At 31.3% G+C, this 13,021-nt stretch overlaps 1 long non-coding RNA gene across 1 annotated transcript; it reads left to right on the top strand.

The window, feature by feature from the left end:
• The first annotated feature begins 2,508 nt into the window (after positions 1-2,508).
• On the top strand, positions 2,509-4,819 carry LOC114371693. Its single transcript, XR_003658070.1, has 3 exons — positions 2,509-2,742; positions 3,492-3,578; positions 4,712-4,819. It is a non-coding gene; the product is annotated as an uncharacterized LOC114371693 (long non-coding RNA).
• Positions 4,820-13,021: the final 8,202 nt, after the last annotated feature.

The following is a 13,021-nucleotide window of genomic DNA, read 5'->3' as shown; positions in this document are numbered from 1 at the left end:
AAGAGAAGTGAGATGGGAATTGGATTTGGAACACTTGGGTCATTTTTTTGCGCACGTGTGTGTTTTAAAAAATATTATAAATTTCCTTAAGGGGTAGATTTAATTTTTATTATAATACAATATTTATAAGTTTTATATTTTTTAATCGTATTCTTATATAATTTATTGGAGAAACATTTCAACATTACTTTTTGACCTTATTTATTAACTAACAATATATTTTAATTCTACATATTGAAGTTTTTATAATTATTATGGAAAACAATACATTAAATATAAATATTATATATATATATATATATATATATATATATATATATATTCACAAATTCTAGTTCATTTCTATTAATGTTTGAAATAATTAATAATAATATATTAATAAACAAGTCAAATGAGTTTTTTTTTTTAAAAAAATATACTCACATTATTTGAATTAAAAATCATGTGTGGTTATGTGGTTGTTAAAATCAATCAATTCAAATTATAAGATTTTTTTTTACTACAGACAGTGTAATTTTGAATGTCACTAACACTACTACAAAAAGTAGTTTTAACATCGGCTTATTAACATCGGTTTTATACAAAATCGATGTTAAGTTAAACGCAGTGGCATATTTGTAAATAAAGTATCCTTCTTAACATCGGTTTTCCAAAAAACCGATGTTAATGCATACACGTTAACATCGGTTTTTGAAAAACCGATGTTAACTAATGATGTTAACATCGGTTTTTCAAAAACCGATGTTAACGTATAATATGTTAACATCGGTTTTTTGGAAAACCGATGTTAATGCATACACGTTAACATCGGTTTTTAAAAAACCGATGTTAATGTATCATACGTTAACATCGGTTTTCCAAAAACCGATGTTAATATAAACTTTTTTTTTAATTATTTATATATTTTTAAAAAAATCATATATTGTGTTATTAATTATATTTTAATTAAAAAAATATAATAATTAAGAAACAATTATAAATTCAAAAGGTAAACATTTAAAAATTAAACTACATTTTTAAAATGAATTTCGTAATTTTAATCTTATTATTATTTAATCAACAAAATTTGACCAGACTTCGTCATATTTTTTATCATTTGACTAAGCAAAGTTATTTATAAAAAATTCTAAAAATTAATTTAAGATATGATTCTTGCATAATACTAAATACATGCCGTTAAGAAGATGCATATTTTAAAAAATGTGATTATATCCCATGAAAATTAATCAACATTATAATGATTTGCTCAAAAAGATCCAAATTTTTAAAATTATATTGAGCTTTATAGAGTCAAAAACTTTAATTATGATGATTATTTAAAATAGAAAAAATTTACAATTTATTATATAAAAAATAATTGTTAATAATTAAAATGCACTATGCCTTGTATTTAAGGATTTTTTTAAAAATAATCTTATATTTTTAAGAACAGAGGAGGAAGTATATCATATTAGTATTTTTTTTTTGAAATTGGCTTTAGCTTTAGGCCTTAATATTAGCTGTAATCGACTCAAACGCACGTCAGCAGGAGTCCCACGCTTCTCTACCCTTGACCTAGGTTTCAAACCACGTTTGGATTTTTTTAGAAAGATAACGGCGCCCATTTATCATTATTAACGTGTGGTGGGATGTCTAACTAATTAATTGCGATCTTCTAGTATTAACATTTTTTTATTCCATTCCATATATTATGTGATTTTTTTAATTTGAGAGGACCATATACTATGTGCTACTATATTTAAACAAAATATAAGAAGAAGAAAAATTACTTAATTGATTCATATAAATTGTTTAGGAGACTTCTTTTTAATTAGTACATACACCGAAAGTTTAGATATATAATGAACTAAATGGTAAGAGTAAACCTCCACTTTATATATGTGTTATACTAATAAGTTTGCCTTAGATTACTGTGTTGGAATAACTTATATTTAAAGAAAATCGAAACGTGAATATAAATATTAAGCTTAATGTTTATATTAATAGTATGATAGTTTGTTGATTTCGTAGTGTTTGCTGCACTCATACTTCTTTGATGATTTGACAAGATATCAGCAAACCATAATGCCAAAGAGAGGAATTGTGGCAGTAAGATTTATTACGTTAATAGATATTTTTTTTAGTATAAAAAGTTAATATATGTTATAAACATATCAAATATTAATATAATATTACTAGTATAGATACATGATTAGTTTTTTTCCAAAACACTCGACCATTTTCTTAAATTGATTGATGAATGATCGTAATTTTTTTTATCACTCTACTTATTTATTAGGACAACATTTTCAAGGATCAACTCAATAATATTTTACCTTTCAATTAATCATTAACCCTGCTAACTTTAACCGGGAACCCACAAACTTTATGAAAACAAATGACCATTATTCCAATCCAACCACGGATCTGATACTCTGTTTGGTTAAGAAAAAAGAAAAAAGAATGAAACACAGGAGAGAGAATACAGACAAATGATCAGATACATTTCTTATAAAAATTAGTTTTACTAAATTCTAAATTAAATGGGACCGACCTTCTTCTGCACGCAAAGCAAAAACCTAGCCAGCCACTTTCATCACTCTCAAACCATAAATTCCAAGTAGACGCTGCGAATCACGTTTTGTTCGAGCTTCCTCCATTCTCAATTTTCAGAATCGATTTCGAAGAGCTGCTTCGTCTTTGCTCCACCAAAATTCTTCACCGTTGTAGTTGTACTCAGCCACTCGGAGACACCGCTAATCGGTAATAATCCTTATTTTGTTTTTAATTTTAATTTTTTGTAATTTTCTCTGTCATTTTGCATCGAACACTTTTTTCTTAATATGTTTATCTTGTGTATTGGTATTTGAGTCAAGATGAGTGCTCTAAGAGTATTGTTCTACTGTTAGGGCAAAGTATGCCTCCGATTTGGGGTTTAGAATCTCTATGAAGAAGCGTTGGTGACGTCGATATTATTGATTATGCAATATGTCTTTAATATTGTAGGTTTATAACCCAAAGATAAGAAAAATCCTTGATAATGCAATTATAATCCCAATCTAATATAAAACTTTAGATAAATATAAAGTCCCTGTAGCATTCTTTTCCATTTTGCGCTACCTACATTGACAGTGGTAGAATTTGCTCTATGCATTTCGTTACTATATCAACGATTGCCGCTTTTTATAATTTAATTTTACAATCTAGAACCTTGTTATATTTTTCTTGTGAACAAGAGAAAATGCTCTAACTTGAACTGCAAATGTTTTGTTGATTCACTCTCTTCGATGCTAGGTTGGCTTGTAAGCTATTTTTGTGTTAAATTTGGTATACGATCACTGTTTATATTTATACCAAATCCTTTGCAGATTGTATTTGTAGGACATATAGTCTAAACTGAAAAATATGCCAAAGTTTTATTTTGAATCACCAATGGTCATGCCAAGTAGAGCAATGCTAATTCATTTGACAGTCTTCTAATTATGCATTTATTTTAATCTTGATCCTTCCAGGCATGGGTCACACTTGGCAGAGCACAACTTAATTTTGGTGAGCCTGATAATGCTATTGAAAGCTTTGACCGTGCTTTAGCTCTCAAGGTTAGTCTATGTTAAAATAATGAATGTTTTAATAAGTTGACTAACTTACAGCAGAACAATGTGTTAAAACTCTCAAGGTCATCTCATAATGTACTGTCCCCTTGAAAGGAAACAATGTTCCTGGATACTTTGTTCAACTCAGAATTCTTAGGCGGCTTAGAATTAGAGCATTGTAATCCAGAAATTTGAGTGGCAAAGCTAAAGAGCTTTTATCACGGATAGGTTAATTACCTGTTAGCCATTAACTTTGGAAAAGACATCTTTAGAGTCAACTAATTATTTTTAATGTAAACAAGATTCATTTATTTTATTTAGATGTATCTAATTTAATTGAAATTGTATTGTCATCTCAACCAACTAAAATTTAAAAATAAATTCGACAATATTTTAGAATAGATCATGTATTTTTTATTAGAATCAATTTTGCTAGAGTCAAATAGGATATTATAAGCTGAAAAACTCTTTATATGAGATATTTAATATAATCGCATATTTAGTACTCAAATTCGAAACCTATAATTAAGGTTAAATAGTTTTGTGTCAATTTACCATGCATAATCTATTTAGTCTTTCTTCTAATTAGTATCAAAAAAATTATGTGGCCTGAGTTTTAGCATTTTTTAGGCTTCAAATCATCACTGATACAATTTCTTCTTTCATATATAACTTAACTTACACGTGAACAATAAACATGTCAAAAACCTGAATGTTATTGTGATTTGTGAATGTTATTATTGTCTAGGAACAATGAATTACTCCATTTTACTTATACCTACAAGCCAATGGAGCCATGGAGGCTTTTTTCTTTAATTTGAAAATTTCCTGATTATGATAATAACTATTCAAGTGAAAAACGAAAGAGATGGGAGTGAGCGAGCGTTACAAATCAATGTCAACAGTGAAAATTTTAACTATTGAGTTAGGTTCCCCATAAGTAAGTATTGCCATGTGTTCGAATTTGAGTGTTACATTTCTACTTTGTAAGAATTGATTAATTTAGTATACTCCCAACCAAAGATTATAAGTTGTGTGTGTATATATAATTTAGAATAAATTGTTTTCATATCTTCTGAGCGCTTGTTATACTTAATCTTACTCTTTTTTTTTATCATACACAAAATTGTCTTATGTAGGTGTTCATTCAGTTATTTCTTTGATTCTTGCTTTCATTTTGGACCGTGCTGCTCATCATCACAGGTACAAATGTTTGTTACCAATGAATATTTTTATTACGTGTTCACTGCCATTAATGACAATTGATATATGCTATACAAATTGTGTTCATGATGAGTGAACCTTAGATTCCCGTTTGAGATTGGATGCAATGATTCTTGCGGACAGTTTGCATTAATCATTGTATTCAATCTTGAATTGTCCGTTTGGACAGTTTGGGGAGACTGATATTTTTATGGTAGATTCATGTGTTAAGGTTAAAATTATTTTGTTTAATTTGATGAAATTTTGGTAATGCATTTCTAGTTGTTCTCTGAGTGCATACTTGATTATCGGGAAATTAATTTCACCGATTTCATGTCGTGTACTTAGAGACCAATGCGAAATGCTGCCAAAATTTTGTCAAATTTAACAAAATAGAATTAACCCTGATGTATGAAGCTACCATAAAAGACGGTCTTGCCGAATGGGATAGGGCCACACCTTTAATAAAAAAGTGAGATTTTCATGCATCGAATAACTTTGAGAGTATGACCGAGTTATTACTTAGATGGATCGAAGTTGGATGAATGAAAGTCGCATCAGCCCAGAATATGAGGAAGGCGTCGAGCAATTCTTACAATTTGCTTCAGAAAGAGGTCAACCGGATGAAGATGGAAAATATTATTGTCCTTGCATCAATTGTTTGAATGGAAGACGACAAATACTGGATGACATACGAGAGCATCTGTTGTGTGATGGAATTAAGAGGAATTATACGACGTGGATATGGCATGGTGAAATGACAGACATGCAGAGTGGGCAACAATCCGAACCGTTTGATGTAGAAATGGGAGATCGCTTGGAGGATATGATTCGTGACCTTGGACAAGAGTCTTTTCAGCAAGCACATGCCCCTATGTATGATACATTACAAACTGATTCAAAGAAACCTTTGTATCCGGGGTGCAAGAATTCGTTGACGCTGTTGTCGGCAGTTTTAAGTCTGGTTAATATCAAAGCCAATATATGGAATGGAATAAAAAAATGTTAATATATTATTATGATTGCTAATATATTATTAACTTAGGATGAAACTTAGGATGTTTAGACAATCATAATATATGAAACTTAGGTCTGATTTTTTTATTCCATTCCATATATTAACCAAATTTCATATATTATGATTGTCTAAACATCCTAAGTTTCATTTTTCACTTTCAAATATTATCAGACCATTGGAACCAGAAAGATTGAAGGCGCTTCGCAACCAGTGGGCAAAGTACTATTTGAAAGTGAAAAATGAAACTTAGGATGTTTAGACAATCTTGTAATTGTAGTTTATATTTACTTACTTAATTTACAATTCATGTCTCAACATTAAATATGTTTTAAATTCATAGTAATTAGTAAATTTCTTATTGAATTTTCTGGTAAAAACTGTTTCAAAACAGAATGAAAATTATATGTTGTGTGGTCTGATTTTAAAATTTGCAGGTTATTTTTGGGATTTATTGAAAAAACAGACATCATGTTAAAAATAAATTTCTAAAACAACATCGGTCTTTAAAAAAACTGATGTGAAATGTTACTTACAACATCTGTTTTTTTAAAAACTGATGTTAAATGTCACTTACCTCAACATTTTTTAACATCGGTTTTTAAAAAAACTGATGTTGTAAGTAACATTTCACATCAGTTTTTTTAAAAACCGATGTGAAATGTCACCTACAACATCAGTTTTTTAAAAACCGATGTCAAATATCACATTTAACATCGGTTATTTTAAAAACCGATGTTACATGTCACTAACAACATCAGTTTTTTAAAAATCGATGTTGATTTATAGATTTATAACTTTTTTTTCTTCATAATTCATATCATATAACATCGCCTATTTAAATAACTGATGTTAAATATCACTTACAACATCAGATTTTTAAAAAACTGATGTGAAATGTTACTTACAACATCAGTTTTTAAAAAACCGATGTCACATGTCACATTTAACATTGGTTATTTAAAAAACCGATGTTAAATGTCACTTACAACATCAGTTTTTTAGAAAACCGATGTTAAATGTCACTTACAACATCAATTTTTTAAAAAACCGATGTTAATTTATAGATTTATAATTTTTTTTTTCATAATTCGTATCATATAACATCGCTTATTTAAATAACCGATGTTGTATTTATTAGTTAACATCGGTTTTGAAAAACCGATGTTAATGATACTACTTTCCACATCGGTACTTTCAACATCAATTAATAACCGATGTTGAAAGTCTTAAATAACCGATGTTAAAACCTTATTTTCTAGTAGTGTAATGATTGAATACACCAAAAAAGCAATAATGATGAAATGTTTGTATAAAATCTAATCAATCTAATTTAATACAAAATTCTTTATTGTTCGTATTTAGTGCATAAATTAAAAGACATTAAATACACATTTTAAATATTTTTTGATTTAAAAAAATTAGCTATTTTTTAAAATATAATAATTTTTAGATTTAATTGGATTTTTTATTAATGTTCACGGGTATAAATATCCATGAACTCAAATTTACTTAACTCAATTAATTCAACCACTTTGATTTGATTTTTTATATTGTTCGGCTAAAACCTAACTCAACATATGTAGTCAAAATCATTATTCTTTATGTTGGGATATTGGGTTTTAATGTTTAATCATGAATTCAATCCAAACCAATCTATTGACATGACATATTTTAAGTTTAGACTTATTTTAGTTGCAATGTAACTTATTTTTGGAGATTGAGTTTTGCTAATAGACTGTAAATTAAATGATACTAGACATAAGTTTATTGCTCATGATATTGGGTTTTGTTGACTATAATGACACAATTTATTGTTTTTGTTAATCGGGCAATGTTTTCAAATAATATTTAAGATAGGCTGATTGCTGGTTACAAAGGTTGTTGATTTATATAATAAGACAATTTGTGTTTCCATTGTCTTGATAGTCGCATATGAAATAAGTTTATAAAGCGTGAACAAATATCAAAATCCATATTGCAATATTTTAAGAAAAAAATGACTTGTAAAGAAAAGTCATAGAACATAATTATTCAAAAGAAAAAAAAATCAAAATACAATTATTCAACGGTCATATCAAATATAAACCTCAAAAACAGTTTCAACAAAAAAATGAGAGCAAAGGAAACATGAGGTAACAACAGTGTTAGCCAAATTAGAACGGGACATGGTCTTAGCTAGAGATAACCTTAAAAAAACATATATCTTTACTAAGATACTCCCAGAATTAGAAACATCCAAGAATATTTTCCTATCACTGCAGCCTCTGGATAAACAAATATTAAAACCCCAAAACCGCTTATACTCCCAAATCAACAAAAAATTTAACTGACCCTTCATGTAAACATCAATACTCAATAGTTTATTGTTCATGGCAGGTTCTAAACTTCAATGTTTCCCATCTAAAATTATTTATTTTTATATTTAAACCAATTTATAAATAATTGAAATATCAATACTGAGTAGTGTGGTATGCTTACCAATATATGTTATCTTGCAAACGGCATAATGACCGCCTCCTTTCCCCAACCCGTTGGCATTGCATCAGCAAAAGAAAAAACACTCTCTCATTATCCATATGCATGTTATACAAACAATACGATGGGGATATAGACAGATACAAACGATATCTTCAGCTAATACGAGATTGGAAGGTGTATTTGTGTCATAAACAAGTCTAGCCGCCGAGCACATATGTGGGACAAAGTTGCCATGGACGTTGATAGGATATAAGTGTAATTTACTTTAAAAACGGTAGTTAACATCGTAAGATAGAGAGAATGTGAAACATATAATTTGTATTGATAGAAGAAAATAGTGTTTATAACAAACAAAGGAACGGTGTTCATAATGAAACCGAAATAACGACAACGTATCAACAAAAGGGATGAGATGGAATCAATAACGCAAGGTCAACGTTCTGCAATGAGACCAACACCAGTTCAAAGTAACACCTGAAGATTAAAAAAGAGCAGAAAAGGTTTAGAAAGGAGTATAGAGAAGAAGGAAAATATCAGAAGGATCGGAGAAGCAATCAGGAAGGATTTTCACCTTCAACATGCCTCAAAGTGAATATTCACGCAACCTTATATTCTCCCTCCTAACAAGTGTGCTCTTTTGACCCCCACATGCGGATCATCAGCCATGTGTCTTTCCTTTGTAACGGACTCACGCGCCAAATTTCCCTCCTGCTTCCTACATGTTACATTACCCTCCCCTTTAAAAACAACGTTGTCCTCAAGGTTGAAATGAGGATAACTTGCCTTAACCCAAGTCGCATCCTCCCATGTAGCTTCCTTAGGAACAGCAATTTCCCACTGAATCAGCACCTGTTCCACTTGGGAAGAGTCTCTCAATAACACCCTTGAATCCAATATTGCTATGGGTTGAACCATCGGACCACTTTCACCCACTGTTAATGGTAATGGTAAATAAGGCTGCTTTGAGCTACCAATGAACCTTTTCAATATAGAAATGTGAAAAACAAGATGTATACGAGTTGTTTCAAGCAATTTCAACTTATATGCCACTATGCCAATTCGATCCACCACTTCAAATGGACCAAAATACTTCGTTCTCAATGCAACTGAGTGCTGTCTATAAGGCTGCAATTTAACCAAAGCCAAATCTCCAATTTCTAATTGACAATCCCTTCTTTTCTTATTTGAATTCTGCTTCATATAATTTTGGGCTTGTAAAAGATTAGATTTCAATTTTTGTAACAAAGCATCTTAAGTAATCAAAGAATCTTGCACATAAATTGGATCTTTCGAATTACATTCATAAGGAATTACAAATGGTGGATCCCTACCAAAAATAGCCTTGAAGGGAGACATACCAATGTTATGATGAAAGGAAGTGTTGTATAAAAATTGAGCCCAAGGAAGCATCTCAAACCAGGCTTCAGGATGATCAAACACAAAGCATCTCAAGTATATCTCTAGTGTCTTGTTCAAAACCTCCGTTTGACCATCTGATTGAAGGTGATAAGTAGAACTCGTAGCCAATGTGGTGCCCTAGGCTTTGAATAATTGTTGCCAAAAAGCACTGATAAAAACATGATCTCGATATGAGACAATGGTCTTAGGAAAGCCATGCATCTTTACTATATTAACAATAAAGGCATATGCCACACATTTGCTGGTGAAATCAGCTTTTAATGGTATAAAATGAGCAAATTTAGATAGCCTATCAACAACAACAAGGACAATAGAATAACCATATGAAGATGGCAAATGCATAATAAAGTCCATAGCAATGTCCTCCCAGATTCTTTGAGGAATTGGCAGTGGTTGTAATAAGCCAGCTGACAACGCTTGTTCTACCTTGGCTTGTTGACAAATAATACATTTTCTCACAAAATCCCTTATATCTTGCTGCATTTTGGGCCAATAAAATTGTTTACAAATCTTGGAAACTGATTTGGTGACTCCCTCATGACCTCCAATCTTAGAAGCATGAAACTCGTGCATAATTTTCTGTTACAATGCCTCATTCAAAGGAATCATCATCCCGCCTTTCCAAAACAACAAGCCATCCTTCACTGTATATTTAGTTCCTGACACAGTTCCCTCTATACATTGTTTATAAAGTGCAGCCAGAATAGCATCCTCCTTAATTAATGTTGCTACTTGAGTCATCCACACTCCTACTGCTTTAGACCATGCCATAGAAAAACTTCTGGGACAATGCATAAGCAGGAATATTCTCCCTTCCCGGCTTGTACTGAATAACAAAATCATATCCCAAAAATTTGGGTAACCACTGTTGTTGCTCAGGAGTTTGCAACCTTTGCTCTAATAATTCCTTCAAGTTTTTCTGATCAGTACGGATAATGAATTTATGTCCCAATAGGTAGTGTCTGAACTTAGCCAAAGCTTCCGTAATGGCATGAAACTCTCTAATGTAAGCAGATTGTTTTTGCATTCTAGATGATAGCTTTTTGAAAAAATAAGCTATTGGATGTTCACTCTGACTTAATACAACCCCAATTCCAGTACTTGAAGCATCAGTCTCTAGTACAAAAGGTTCCTTGAAGTTAGGAATGGCTAAGACTGGAGCTGAAGTCATAACTTCCTTCAACTTATTAAGGGCAGTAATGGCACTTGCAGACCACTTAAACGAGTCCTTCTTTAAAATATCAATTAAGGTTGTTGCTATTGTAGCATAACCTTTCACAAATCTTCTATAATATCCTGTCAAGCCCAAAAATCCCCTTAATTGCTTAAGAGAATTTGGTAATGGCCAATCCAAAATAGCTTGTAATTTTGTTGTCTCCATTGCTACACCAATTCCTGATAAGGTGTGTCCCAAATAATCAATCTCTCTAACTCCAAAAGCACATTTAGAGAATCTAGCAAACAACTGATGCTGCTTCAAAATGCTCAACACAAATTCCAAATGAGACAAATGATCCTTCCATGAAGGACTGAATATAAGAATATCATCAAAGAATACCAAAACAAATCTTCTTAAAGCACCTTTGAAAATGTCATTCATCTAACTCTGAAAAGTGGTTGGCACATTGGTCAAACCAAATGGCATAACTAGCTGTTCATAGTGCCCATGATGTGTTCTAAAAACGGTTTTGTGTCTATCTTTAGAATTCAAAAGAATCTGATGATAACTGGATCTTAAATCCATCTTGGAAAAGAAGATTGCCCCTATAAAGTTCATCAATTAATTCATCAATAGTTGGAATTGGAAAGGTGTCCTTGATAGTTATGACATTAAGTGCTCTATAATCTGTGCATACTCTCCAAGATCCATCTTTTTTTTTTTACCAAAATAATTTGAGAGGAAAAAGGACTTTTACTTGGTTGAATAATTCCTTCTTCAAGCATACCATTCACCAATTTCTCTATTTCCTCCTTCTGGCTGTGAGGATACCTGTAAGGTTTGACCTTAACAGGTTGATAACCATCCACTAAGGGAATGGAATGATCATGAGCTCGTGGAAGAGGTAATGACGTAGGAGTTCCAAACACAACACTATAAGAATGTAGAAGTAAGGCCAATTCAAGTTCCATATCAGTGGGCAACTCCAATAAAGGAAATTGTACAGAATTGGGCTCAATTAATTGCATGGTAAAAATCTCAGCAACAACATCTGTATTCAACATCCTCTTGATATGATGTAAATGAGCCTATCCTGGAATTATATCTTTCTCTCCTTGTAAGGTCGTAAATTTTCCATCATACATAAATTTCAATTGTAACTTGTCATAATCAGCTATGTGAGGACCAATAGTTTTCAGCCAACTAGCTTCTAAGATGAGATCAGCACTTGATATTGGTAATAAAAACACAGGCAATTGAAACCTAGCATTTTGAGCTTTGATAGTTAACTTGTTAATCATTCCTTCAGCTTCCATATAATTCCCATTTTCCACCATAACCTTAAAAAAAAGGAACGGTGTTCACAACGAAAGCACCAATGAAACGTATAATTTGTACTGATAGAAGAAAATAGTGTTTATAACAAATAAAGGAACGGTGATCACAACAAAACCAAAATAACGACAACGTATCAGCAAAAGGAATGAGATGGAATCAATAACGCAAGGTCAGCGTTCTGCAACGAGACCAACACCAGTTCAGAGTAACACCTGAAGATTAAAGAAGAGCAGAAAAGGTTCAGAAAGGAGTACATAGAAGAAGGAAAATATCAGAAGGAAGCGGAGAAGCAATCACGAAGGATTTTCACCTTCAACATGCCTCAAAGTGAGTATTTATGCAACCTTATATTCTCCCTCCTAACAGGTGTGCTCTTTCTGATCCCCACATGTGGATCATCAGCCACGTGTCCTTTCTTTATAACAGACTCATGCGCCAAATTTTCCTCCTGCTTCCCACATGTTACAGAATGTCAAAGAAATACATATGTAATTAGAGTAAAACTTAGAGGGTATCATTATAAGTTATTCTATTTTTATCTTGCTCTTTGGGCCATATCAACTCCTCTAGTTTCAATAAATTGTTGAACTTCTTCTCTACTGTAATGAGTGCTGAAATGTTCTAATAAGTTTGATGGGCTTTTTGTAGTGCCTCCGATCAACTTTTTGCACAAAGAAAGATATTAACAAGTAAATAAAAAGTGAAAAATAGACAATGCTTGACACAACCTTTTGCACTTAGCAGAAAAATCAACTTTAAAGGAGGTCAATTATTGTAATTCGTCGAATCAAATTTGGAACATGGTTTGCATTTAGCTCTTCACGTGCAAATGAA

Source organism: Glycine soja, chromosome 2, assembly GCF_004193775.1.
Source record: "Glycine soja cultivar W05 chromosome 2, ASM419377v2, whole genome shotgun sequence".
In the NCBI taxonomy this organism is placed as follows: Eukaryota; Viridiplantae; Streptophyta; class Magnoliopsida; order Fabales; family Fabaceae; genus Glycine; species Glycine soja.
The sequence above is the reverse complement of the archived record's forward strand: the minus strand, read 5'-3'. Positions and strand labels throughout refer to the sequence as shown.